Below are 11,590 nucleotides of genomic sequence, written 5' to 3'. Positions count from 1 at the left end.
ACCAACAGAAGATCCGCACTATCACCTCCAGTGCTTTCTTGCCCTTTGTGACACATTTAAGATGAATGGGGTCTCTGATCAAGCCATAAGACTTAGAGCATTTTCATTTTCCCTTCGAGATAGAGCAAGGAAGTGGTTACTTTCTCAACCAGCTGGAACATTCACCACATAGGAGGACCTCTCACAAGCTTTTCTAGCAAGGTACTTCCCAACTATAAAGACTGCAAAGTTGAGAGTTGAACTCAATACCTTTAGGCAAAGGGAAGGTGAATCACTTTATGATGCATGGGAGAGATATAAGGACCTACAAAGAGAACGCCCGCACCATGGCATAGAAGATTAGCTCCTGGTTTAGAACTTCTATAATGGGCTACTACCCTCTACAAGGAGCACAGTAGATTCAACAGCTGAAGGTGACTTGATGGAGAAAACAGTGGATCAAGCGCTTGAACTTCTGGAGAGGGTCGCATATCACAACTATGAGTGGTCAAATGAAAGGGGAAATACAAGGAGAACAGTAGGAATCCTAGAAGTGGATGCCCTAAGCATGATAAATGCTCAATTTGACCAGCTCACAAAGAGGCTTGATAAAATGCAGGCCAATGCTATAGGTATGAACAATCAACATGATGACAGCTATGGAGGAGGATACATGAGTTCAGAGTACAATAGCTTAAATGAACTCCTCACAGAATAGACGAACTATGTGAATAATGGAGGGAACTTTGACCAGAGACAGTGCCACAACCCATATTCAAATATATACAACCCTGGTTAGAGGAACCACTCAAATTTCTCATGGTCAAATTCTCAGAATCAGCCAATAAACAAACAGCAAGGGTACAGACCACTTGCACCCCTTAGATTTCAGAACAAGGGACAAATCCCTACACAGCCACTGCCACTCCCTCAGAACCAACGGCATGAATCAAGGTCAACTATGGAATCCATGATGGAAAGCTTCCTGGAAAAACAGTAATAGCAAAATGAAATGATCAAACAACTAGCTTTCAGAATGGACCAACTCGCCACCCACAACAAGATGCTTAAAAATCAAATTGCTCAGCATGCAACCTCTTCAAGCAAAGCCACTGGTAAACTGCCTAGTCAACTAGAGATGAACCCAAAAGAGCATTGTAAAGCAGTTACATTGAGAAGTGGAAGAATTGTAGAACAGTCAGAGGAAGTGCTAACAGAGGAAACCTCTGAACAATCTAAAATCCAAGCAGAGAAGAAAGAGGAAGAAGCCAAGAAGGATTAGGAGAGGAAACAAGGAAGGAAAAGAAGCTACCAGAGCCATATCAACCTCCTCTACCTTTTCCTCAAAGATTCCAAAAAGCTAAATTGGATAAGCAGTTTAGGAAGTTTTTAAAAGTTTTACAAAAACTTTATATCAACATCCCCATCACTGAAGCACTCTCTCAGATGCCATCCTACACCAAATTCCTTAATGAAATTCTTTCAAAGAAAAAAAGCTGGAAACTATGAGACTTGCTTTAACAGAGGAATGCAGCGCCATACTGCAAAACAAACTGCCTCCAAAACTAAAAGATCTAGGAAGCTTCACCATACCTTGTCTCATTGGCGACAAGAAAATAGACAAAGCCCTCTACGATCTTGGGACAAGTGTGAGTTTAATGCCTTTATCAATTAGCTAAAAGCTAGAAGTCGAAGAACTGAAACCCATAACAATTTCACTGCAATTGGCTAACCGGTCTGTTAAATATCCTGTGGGAATACTTGAGAATATTCCTATCAAGGTAGGCAAATTCTTCATTCCAGTTGATTTTGTTGTCCTTGAGATGGAAGAGGATGTTCAAATCCCCATAATCTTGGGAAGACCTTTCTTGGCAACCGTCGGAGCAATCATAGACGTCAAAAACGAGCAACTGACTCTTAAGGTAGGGGATGAAGAAGTGGAATTCAACTTGTTTGACACAATGAAGCACAAATTTGAACCTGATGAATGCCTTAAAGTTGACATAGTTGACAAGCAAATAGAGGAGGAATTTCATAAGGCCCATCCTGAAGGTCCTCTTGAAGCATGCATTGTGCACAACCTTATAGCAAATGATGAGAACATAGAAATAGTAGCCTATGCATAATATTTAGCAGCTCATCCACTCCTACCCTTGGCTGAAGCTTTTAAGGTAGAAGAGCTGAAGGAGAAACAAACCAAAAGCAATCCGGAGAAAAATTCTAAACAGGTAAAACTCAAACCTCTTCCCTTTACGCTAAGGTATGCATTTCTGCACTCAAATTCTAAATATCCTATTATTATTATTAATGCTAGTCTATCTAAAATATAAGAGGAAAAATTGCTAAGAGTGCTTAGGACACATAGCAAGAGCATAGGGTATAAAACAGAAGACCTGGAAGGGATTCATCCTTCCATTTGCATGCATAGGATAACTATGGAAGAAAACAGTAAACCCACTATTGAACATCAAAGAAGACTTAACCCAAACATGAAATAAGTAGTGAAAAAGGAAATTTTGAAACTATTAGATGCAGGTATTATATATCCGATCTCTGATAGTAAATGGGTTAGTCCAGTGCATGTAATGCCTAAAAGAGGTGGGACAACTGTCATTCAAAATGCAAACGATGAACTAATCCCTACTAGGGTAGTTACTGGTTGGCGCATATGCATAGACTATAGGAAATTGAATAGCGTCACTAGAAAGGACTATTTCCCTCTTCCTTTCATAGACCAAATGCTAGAAAGATTAGTAAAACATTCATACTTCTACTATCTAGATGGGTATTCAGGATTTTTTCAAATTCTTATTCACCCAGAAGATCAAGAAAAGACCACATTCACATGCCCTTAAGGAACATTTGCATATAGAAGAATGCCCTTTGGTCTTTGTAATGCCCCCACTAGTTTCCAAAGATGCATGATGGCTACTTTTTTCTAATTATATTGAAAATATCATGGAAGTTTTTATGGATGATAGTTCTATTTATGGCACCACTTTTGATGATTGCTTAGCTAACCTATCCAAAGTATTGCAAAGATGTGAAGAATCAAACCTAGTCCTGAATTGGAAAAAATGCCACTTTATGGTAAGAGAAGACATAGTTCTTGGTCATCTGATATTAGAAAGAGGGATTGAAGTTGACAGGGCAAAGGTTGAAATCATTGAAAAGATGCCACCACCAACATTAGTCAAAGGAGTATGAAGCTTTATGGGACATGCAGGCTTCTACAGAAGATTCATCAAAGATTTTTCCAAAATAGTTAAACCATTGACAAATTTATTAAGTCAAGATGTTCCCTTTAATTTTGATGAAAATTGCCTTATTTCTTTCAACAGGATAAAAGAAGCCTTAATTTCAGCATCCATTATGCAACCACCTGATTGGGAGCTACCATTTGAAATCATGTGCGATGCTAGTGATTATGCTATGGGAGCAGTACTTGGACAAAGGTATGCCATCTATTACGCTAGCAAGACACTTAATGACGTACAAATAAATTATGCTACCACAGAAAAGGAATTCCTAGCAGTAGTGTTTGCAATTGACAAATTCAAATCCCTACTTAATCGGGTCAAAAGTCATTGTATTCATAGATCATGCTGCCATCCAATACCTTTTGAATAAGGAGGTAAAACCAAGGCTGATTCGATGGATTTTACTCCTGCAAGAATTTGACCTTGAAATCAAGGACAAAAAGGGATCTTGAAAATATAGTAGCTAACCATCTCTTTAAACTGAAACTAGAATACACAGGAGACATCGAGGATTTGCCAATTGATGATTCATTTCTCGATGAGCAATTATTAGCCTTATGCCTAGTTCCTTGGTATGCTAATTTTGTGAATTTTCTTGTGTGTGGGGTCTTACCACCTAACATGACTTATCAGCAAAAGAAGAAATTTCTACGTGATGTGCGATACTATACATGGGAGAAACCTCTACTATATAAGAGATGCAATGACGGGCTGATAAGACGATGTATACCAGACTAGGATATAGAGAGTATTCTCCAGCACTGCCATTCATCACTATATGGGGGACACTTTGACACCATAAAAGTAGCAGCTAAAATTTTGCAAGTAGGATTTTACTGGCCTAACTTGTTTAAGGATGTGAGATCCTTCGTGCTAGCTTATGATCAATGCCAAAGAATAGGTAACATCTCCAGAAGGAATGAAATGCTACTGCACGATATACTTGAGGTAGAAATATTTGATGTGTGGGGGATAGACTTTATAGGCCCATTCCCCTCTTCTTTTGGAAACAAGTATATTTTGGTTGGTGTTGATTATGTGTCAAAATCGGTAGAAGCAGTAGCCATGCCAACCAACGATGCCAGAGTGGTCACAAGGTTCCTTAAAAAGAACATTTTTACAAGATTTGGTACACTACGAGCGATAATCAGTGATGGAGGAAGTCACTTCTGTAACCAACAATTCGAAACGCTATTGAAAAAGTATGGAGTAACTCAGAAGGTGGCCACACCTTATCATCCTCAAACCAGTGGCCAAGTAGAAATTTGAAATAGGGAGCTAAAACGAATCCTAGAGAAAACAGTAAACCGCTCAAGGAAGGATTGGTCTGTGAAGTTAGATGATGCATTGTGGGCATACTGTACTACATATAAAACTCCAATTGGAATGACACACTTTTGGCTAATTTATGGGAAATCATGCCACCTCCTTATCGAACTTGAACACAAAGCCTACTGGGCAATTCAAACCCTAAATTTTGACCTCAAGGCTGATGGTGAAAAGAGATTGCTACAGCTCAATGAGTTGGAAAAAATCCAACAGGATGCGTATGAGAATACCAAAATCTTCGAAGACAAGACCAAAAGATAGCATAAGAGATGCATAGTAAGAAAAGAAATAAGAGAAGGAGACCTTGCCCTACTCTTTAACTCTAGACTAAAACTTTTCCAGGGAAGCTGAAATCAAGATTGTTAGATCCATTTAAGGTTATGCAAATCTTTTTGCATGGAGCTGTGGAAATCTGGAGTGAAACCTCAGGAGCATTCAAGGTGAACGAGCAAAGGCTGAAACCATATTTTCAAGGAGAACCCATAGAGAAGGGAACCAACTGTACCTTCAGCAGCCCTTTAGATAGACCGTGATAAAACAAAGGCAAAGTCGAGCTAATGACTATAAATAAGCACTCTTTGGGAGGCAACCCAAAACTTCTATTTTTATTTTTGTTTTTACTTTATTTTATAATTTCCTTTATTTCAACTCTTATTTGTGTTTTGTGTTTGTTTATGCTTTATTTTGTAGGCACCCCAAGTCTTAAATATACAAGAAGCAAGAACTGAGAGCAATAAAGGAGAGGAGACGTCAAGTCTAAACCGCACAAGAGGAGACCATACGAAACCGGGAAAGCAGCTCTGTTGCTAACCTTTTCATTAATTTTATGCATAGTGGTAAGCATTAATTTTTCATACGGGAAGGATTGGAGAGTCAGAAAATTACACGGGTCATGTATTAGTTTTACACACCCCGTATAACCTTCTGGGATTTGGGAAAAACCCATACATAAGCTCCAGAAAATTACACAGGCTGACCCCATGTAATATTACACGAGTCATGGTTTGATAATAGAAAGAGAAACTTTAAATTTGAAAGAGACAAAGTTACACGGGTCCCAAAATAAAAGTACACGACCCATGTAATTCACCTGGCATTGCCATCCTCAGACAGAAAGTTACACGGGCCATGTAACTTGACAAAAAAAGAAAAATCTAGGACAAAAAGTTGCACGGGTTTCTAGGTCGGGACCCATGTAGGGATACACGACCCGTTATGTCGCAGACGTTACTCCTGGGGCGCGAAATTCGTGAAACGAAGGGTCATAACGACCCTTTAAAATCATCCCACTCCCTTGAACTCCCTCATAATCCAAGCCTCCTCCCTTATAAAAACCCCTCAAATTTTCTTCTTCCCTCATAATCCCTAGCCTCTTATTCTTTAAAAACCATCAATGGCACCTGCAAAAAGACTAGCCTAATGAATGGGCTCTTCCTCAAGGTAAGGAGGTGACTCCAAACCTTCTCCTCCTTAGCCATCACCCCAACTCCTGAGAACTAGGCAAACCCAGCCATGAGCCACACCATAACCACCCCAATCCCAACCACAATAACCTAAACCACAGCCATAAGCTGAACCACAACCACCACAACTCGAGTTTTCCATCGCTTGGCCATTCAGAGATAGCACCCACCGAGACTTGTGTGCCCAGCTCAACAATAGGAGGATTATCTCTACTAAACTTCGAGCTGTTGGAGCAAATCAACCTTTAAGAGGAGATCAACGGGCTACTAGACAGCATTGGGTAGACTAGATTCGACTAACTTTAATTTCCAGCCTACCATGACATGACCCTAGAGTTCTTAGGGAGTTTCAAGGCTACTCTATGGCCTACAGATCGGGAAAGCAGGGGACAGATCAAGTTCAGGCTCCTTGGCATTGACCGCGTCATGAACATAGACGAGTTCAATGTGGTGTTTGGCTTTGACAGCGCCGAATTCTAAGAAATTCCACAAAACTGAATGATCTACAATAGTGTGGACTTTTGGCGCTCCATTACACCAAACACCAAAATTTACAACTCCAGCAAATCTAAATCCACCGACATCACCAATCCCGCCCTAAGATACATGTACCGACTCTCCGTACACACTATAATTGGCCGAGGGGATAGCCTGGGTGTAGTGAATGCCAACGAACTCTTTTTCCTGTGGTGTATGGTTACTGGACAGCACTGCAGCACTGGTTTCTTCCTCTACAGCTACCTCCACCACCTATGTCACTAGCCTACAGGGCAAATAGTTCTTGGTGGCCTCATCACAGCCCTCGCATTGCACTTTAGCTTCGTCCAGGGGCATAACAGGCTGCGCTCCATTGCTGGTATAACCAGAATTGACCAAACCATATGCATATCCATGGGGATATGCAAAAAGGTTAGGAACATCTACTTCCTGGTCGATGCCAAAGGCAATATCATCCCCTAAAGAGGAGAAGCACAACCAAAGCCTAGTGAACCATCAGAGCCACAGGAGGAAGCCCAAGAGCCACCCTACCATGATTCTCGAGCCTAAGTGCCTCCCTAAACTCCACCCCTGATAGACCCCATCCTTGCCTACCTTCAGAGAATGGAGACTACCATCAACAACAGGATGTACACGATCGAGGATAGTCTTTAGGAGGCCCACAACAAACTGGACATAATCATGGAGAGACTCGATGGCGAGGGACCATCATCATCATCAGAAACTTTTTAGAGCTAGGACTTTAGGATAAGATTTTTCATGTAAAAATTTATATGCCCTAATCTTACTCAGTGCTCATAGGTCTCTATTCCTTGTTTTTTTTGTCCAAACTTTAAAATTTTTAATAACATAATATGCTTTTTCTGATAATTCTGTGTGCTATACTTTAATTTTGCATATTGTGCTTAACATTGAGGACAATGCCACATTCAAGTTTGGGGGTACTGATGCATTTCATGCATTGCATTGCTTAATTATATCCATATCATACTTGTGTATCAAAAATCTAGAAATTTTTAGAAATTTTAAAAATTTTAAACTTTTTCAAAAAGCTTTTAACTTGGAATTATAACTAAAACCTTAATGAGCTAATAATTAGACTCTTTGGGAAAGAGGAATGAATATAAATGGATGGGCAAAAAGGCTTCAATATATTATTTGTGAAAAACTAACTCACCTAAGTGGAGTTAAACTAGTTAAACCTCTTCATAGCCATTAGTTTAACACATTGAACTTGTAAAATTAGCAGAAAATTTTTGAAATACAAGCAAATCTAAAAATGCCTCACCAGCTCTAGAACATGTCTCTTGGACCTATCAAGGTGAAATCCTAGCATATGCTTGATGAAGAGATGATTAAGGCATTCTTTGATATAACCTCACTAAGCCTTAGCCACCCTTAATTAAAATATATATCCCTTGTAGCCAATTTGAAACCTATATCTATCCCTTAGAATTTATTGCTTACCCATATTATTTACCTAGCCCCTAGCCCCTAGCCTAAACACCTATCCTATCCTATCGTTTTGAGGAGGCTAAATGCATAAGTAAAAAGTGTATTAAGTGCAATAAAAAAAATGGAGAGAGGATGTAGAACTCAACAAAGAGTGCAAGTGTGCAATTGAAATCAAAGAAAAATTTGCCTTTCCAGCCCAGCAAAAGCAATGAGTTTGGGGAAGAGGACAAAAGGGACATAAAAAAGAAGAAGAAGAAGAAGAAGAAGAAGAAGAAGAAGAAGAAGAAGAAAAAAGAAGAAGTCCCAAGATAAGTATCATGGAAGTATGCTTGGCACTATAAAAAAAACCAAAAGCCCTTCCTCTCCATACAAAATCAGAGAATAAACTTAGTATACTTGATATTTTATGCATACATGCTATCCTCATATTTGCATTCCCTAAAAAACTTTCATTGGCAACCAAGTCATTATCCCTTTAGCCCCATTACAACCCTTTTAAAGACCTTTTGATCTTTTAAAAAGTGTATGCTACATTAGTGGAGATAGAAAATTGAGATATACCTATGGAGCTGGAATTGAGTCACTTCATCATAATTATCCATAATAGAGGCAAATTTGGAGGACTAAGTGTTTCTCAAGTCTATCATAATAAAACAGTTGTTTGTGACTTATTAATAGCCTTGCATATAGGAATAATTAGTTAAAACTCCATGAAAAGTGTGAAGGTTTAAGTAGGTAGCTATTGAAGCCCTTGTGCCTTAAAGGAAGGGAATTGGTATGAAGGTTGAAAGAGTTCAATTGTATACATATTGAGTTTATGGTTATGTTTCTAAGTTTTCCCCAAAAAAGTGTTCTAAAAAGAGTTTTGATTTGCTTGAGGACAAGCAAAAGTTTGAGTTTGGGGGTATTTGATACACTTGTATTATATAGATGTTTTTAAGTACATTCATAGCATTTAGAATAGTAATCTCATGCATAACTATTAATTTTATTAACTTTTGTAAACTTCATTGCCAAGCTCTAAATTCCATGTTTTCTGCATCATTTCAGGTATTTAGGTGAAGTTCCAGGGCATAGGAGTGCGGAAGGAAACTTGAAAAGGTCAAAGGATTGAGAAAAGCTACTGATACAAAGTACATGGGTCATGTAGACCCATGTAACCTACTGCCAAAAGAAAAGTCAGAGAGCCAAAGAAGAAGCAAAAGTACATAGGTCGTGTAATCAGACCCATGTAAGCTATGGAGACCCGTGTAAGTCTCTGCCAGGTACAAGCTTGAAGAATTCTCTAAAAATAGAAGAACACGTGCTGTGTAACTAGACCCATGTACCCAGCACAGACCCGTATAAACTCCTGTGCTAATGCAAGATACAACCATTCAGCTCCAGTAAATTACATGGGCTTGGGCCGTGTACCATGCGACAACCAGTTTCCTAATATGAATTCTAGCTTTTGTTTACACACTCCAAACATACTTCTAATGCTGTAATGCTGTTCGATCACCATAAGCTATTAAAAAAATAGTTCATTAGCGTTTACAACACTCAAGCTATCACCTCGACCCATAATGGTGTGGGCAGCGAACCTATGCATGTATCTTAGAATAGGGCTTATCAAACCAGTGAATTTGGATTTGCTAGAATTATTGACTATGGTGTTTAGTGCAATGGACTGCTAAAATTCCAACTGTTGTACATCTATTCTATGAGATCTTCTAGTGTTCTGTGCTATCAAAACCAAAAATAGCATTGAATTCATCCATGTTCATGACACGGTCGACATCCAAGAGGCAAAACTCTATCCTCGCTTTGTCACCCCTATCAGTGGCCTAAAAGGTGGCCTTAAGGCTACCTAAAAACTCCAGAGTGGTGTCTCGGTAGGTAGGGTATCGCAATGGGGTGAATCTAGTCCGCTTAATGTTGTCCAAGAGAATATCCACCTCTACTTTCAACCCCAATTGCTCTAGCAATGCAATGTCCATGTATTTTGTGGAGGAGATTTTTTTGTTGTCAAGCCTAGCACAGATATATCTGTGTTCTACATTCTTGAATGGCTAGGCAATGGAGAATTAGGGTTGTGGTGGCTGGGGATGTGGTTGGGGGTGTGGTTCTTATTGTGTGGCCCAGCGTGTTCTTAGTCACTAGGATGGAGATTAAGAGGGTGGGGAGGGTGAGTCTCATGCTTTTTTAGAGGAAGAACCAACTCTACCTGCTGCTCTTTATGTGGGTGCCATGGAAAAAGAAAACTAGAAACTCTAAGGTATTTGGGAAAGAAATCAAGATTGGAAGGAAACTTGTGAGAAACTCTTAGAAAGGAAGGGAATTTATAGGATTTGAATGGGTGTGTAATAGTTGGAAGAGCATTTAAAGAGCTAAAGTGGCACTTGGAATCTTTTTCCCGCCTCTTCGGTGTGTTGTCTATGAAGAATTACACGGGTCTGTGTATCACTGCACGGCCATACCCATGTAACTCTTTGCCTATTTTTCTTTTCGATTCTTGGCCAGTTACACAGGTCGTATACCACTACATGGGTCTGACCTGTTTAACTTTTTGTTGCTTTTTCTTCTTTGTTGTGCACCTTGTTTAACTTACATGGGGTCGTGTAATGGAGTGAAGGGGGTCCATTTAAGTTTCTGCCCTATGTTAATTCCATTCATTCTTTCATCTTTTTCGGCCACACAGGTCATGTGTCTTCACACAGGTTACCTCGTATAACTTTCTGAAGCGCCTATGTGTAAGAGCTTGTGGTCCAGTATGTTACACAGATCATGTAACATAACACGGGTTGACCCATGAAATTTTTTAGACTGAAAATTTCTTTTTCCTTTTAAGAGTTTCCTCTCTTCCTAACCTTCCAAGAGTTGATGCTAATATGTTTCTACGTAAAATAAATGAGATGCTCATAAGAGTTAGTAATAAAAATACTTCCCTGATTTTTTAATTTCCTTTCTTGCATGGTTTGGACTTGGTGATTCCCCTTCTTTTTGCTTCTAACTTTCTTCAATTTATGCTCAATTTGAAGAGTGTGGGTGCCTATAAAACTAGAAATAATGATAAGATGAGAAAGAAAGAAAATTGACTAGAAAGAAAATTAGAAGTCTTAGGTTGCCTCCCAAGGAGCACTAATTTATAGTATTTAGCTCGATTTCTCTTCTTGGTTCATGGCTGTACTGGAGGGTTGCTGTAGGATTGTGTGAATCCTTTCTCAGTTGGATCCTCTGAGAAGTATGGCTTTAGTTGTTGCCCATTAACCTTTAAGGTGCTGGAGGTTTCACTCCATACTTCTACTGCTCGATGTGGGAAGACTTTTGTAATCTTGAAGGGTTCAGACCATCTAGACCTCAACTTTCCTGGGAATAGCTTCAATCTTGAGTTAAACAGAAAGACAAGGTCTCCTTGTCATGCCAACTTTTGGTCCTGTCCTTAAAGATTTTGGAATTCTCATAGGCATCTTGTCTAATTTCCTCCAATTCATTAAGCTATGGAAGCTTCTTTTCTCCAGTAGCTTTCAAATCAAAATTCAAGGTTTGAATTGCCCAATAGGCTTTCTGTTCAAGTTCAAGGGGGAGGTGGCATGATTTTCCATAAACCAAGCAAAAGGGGATTGT

The 11,590-nt window shown here is 39.3% G+C and overlaps 1 non-coding gene across 1 annotated transcript; it reads right to left on the bottom strand.

Moving 5' to 3' along the window:
- Positions 1-226: 226 nt before the first annotated feature.
- LOC131181248 (small nucleolar RNA R71) lies at positions 227-333 on the bottom strand. Its single transcript, XR_009149874.1, has one exon. It is a non-coding gene; the product is annotated as a small nucleolar RNA R71 (small nucleolar RNA).
- Between the last annotated feature and the right edge of the window lie 11,257 nt (positions 334-11,590).

The sequence above is a fragment of the Hevea brasiliensis genome, chromosome 6, assembly GCF_030052815.1.
Source record: "Hevea brasiliensis isolate MT/VB/25A 57/8 chromosome 6, ASM3005281v1, whole genome shotgun sequence".
In the NCBI taxonomy this organism is placed as follows: Eukaryota; Viridiplantae; Streptophyta; class Magnoliopsida; order Malpighiales; family Euphorbiaceae; genus Hevea; species Hevea brasiliensis.
This window is presented reverse-complemented; position numbering and strand designations above follow the sequence as displayed.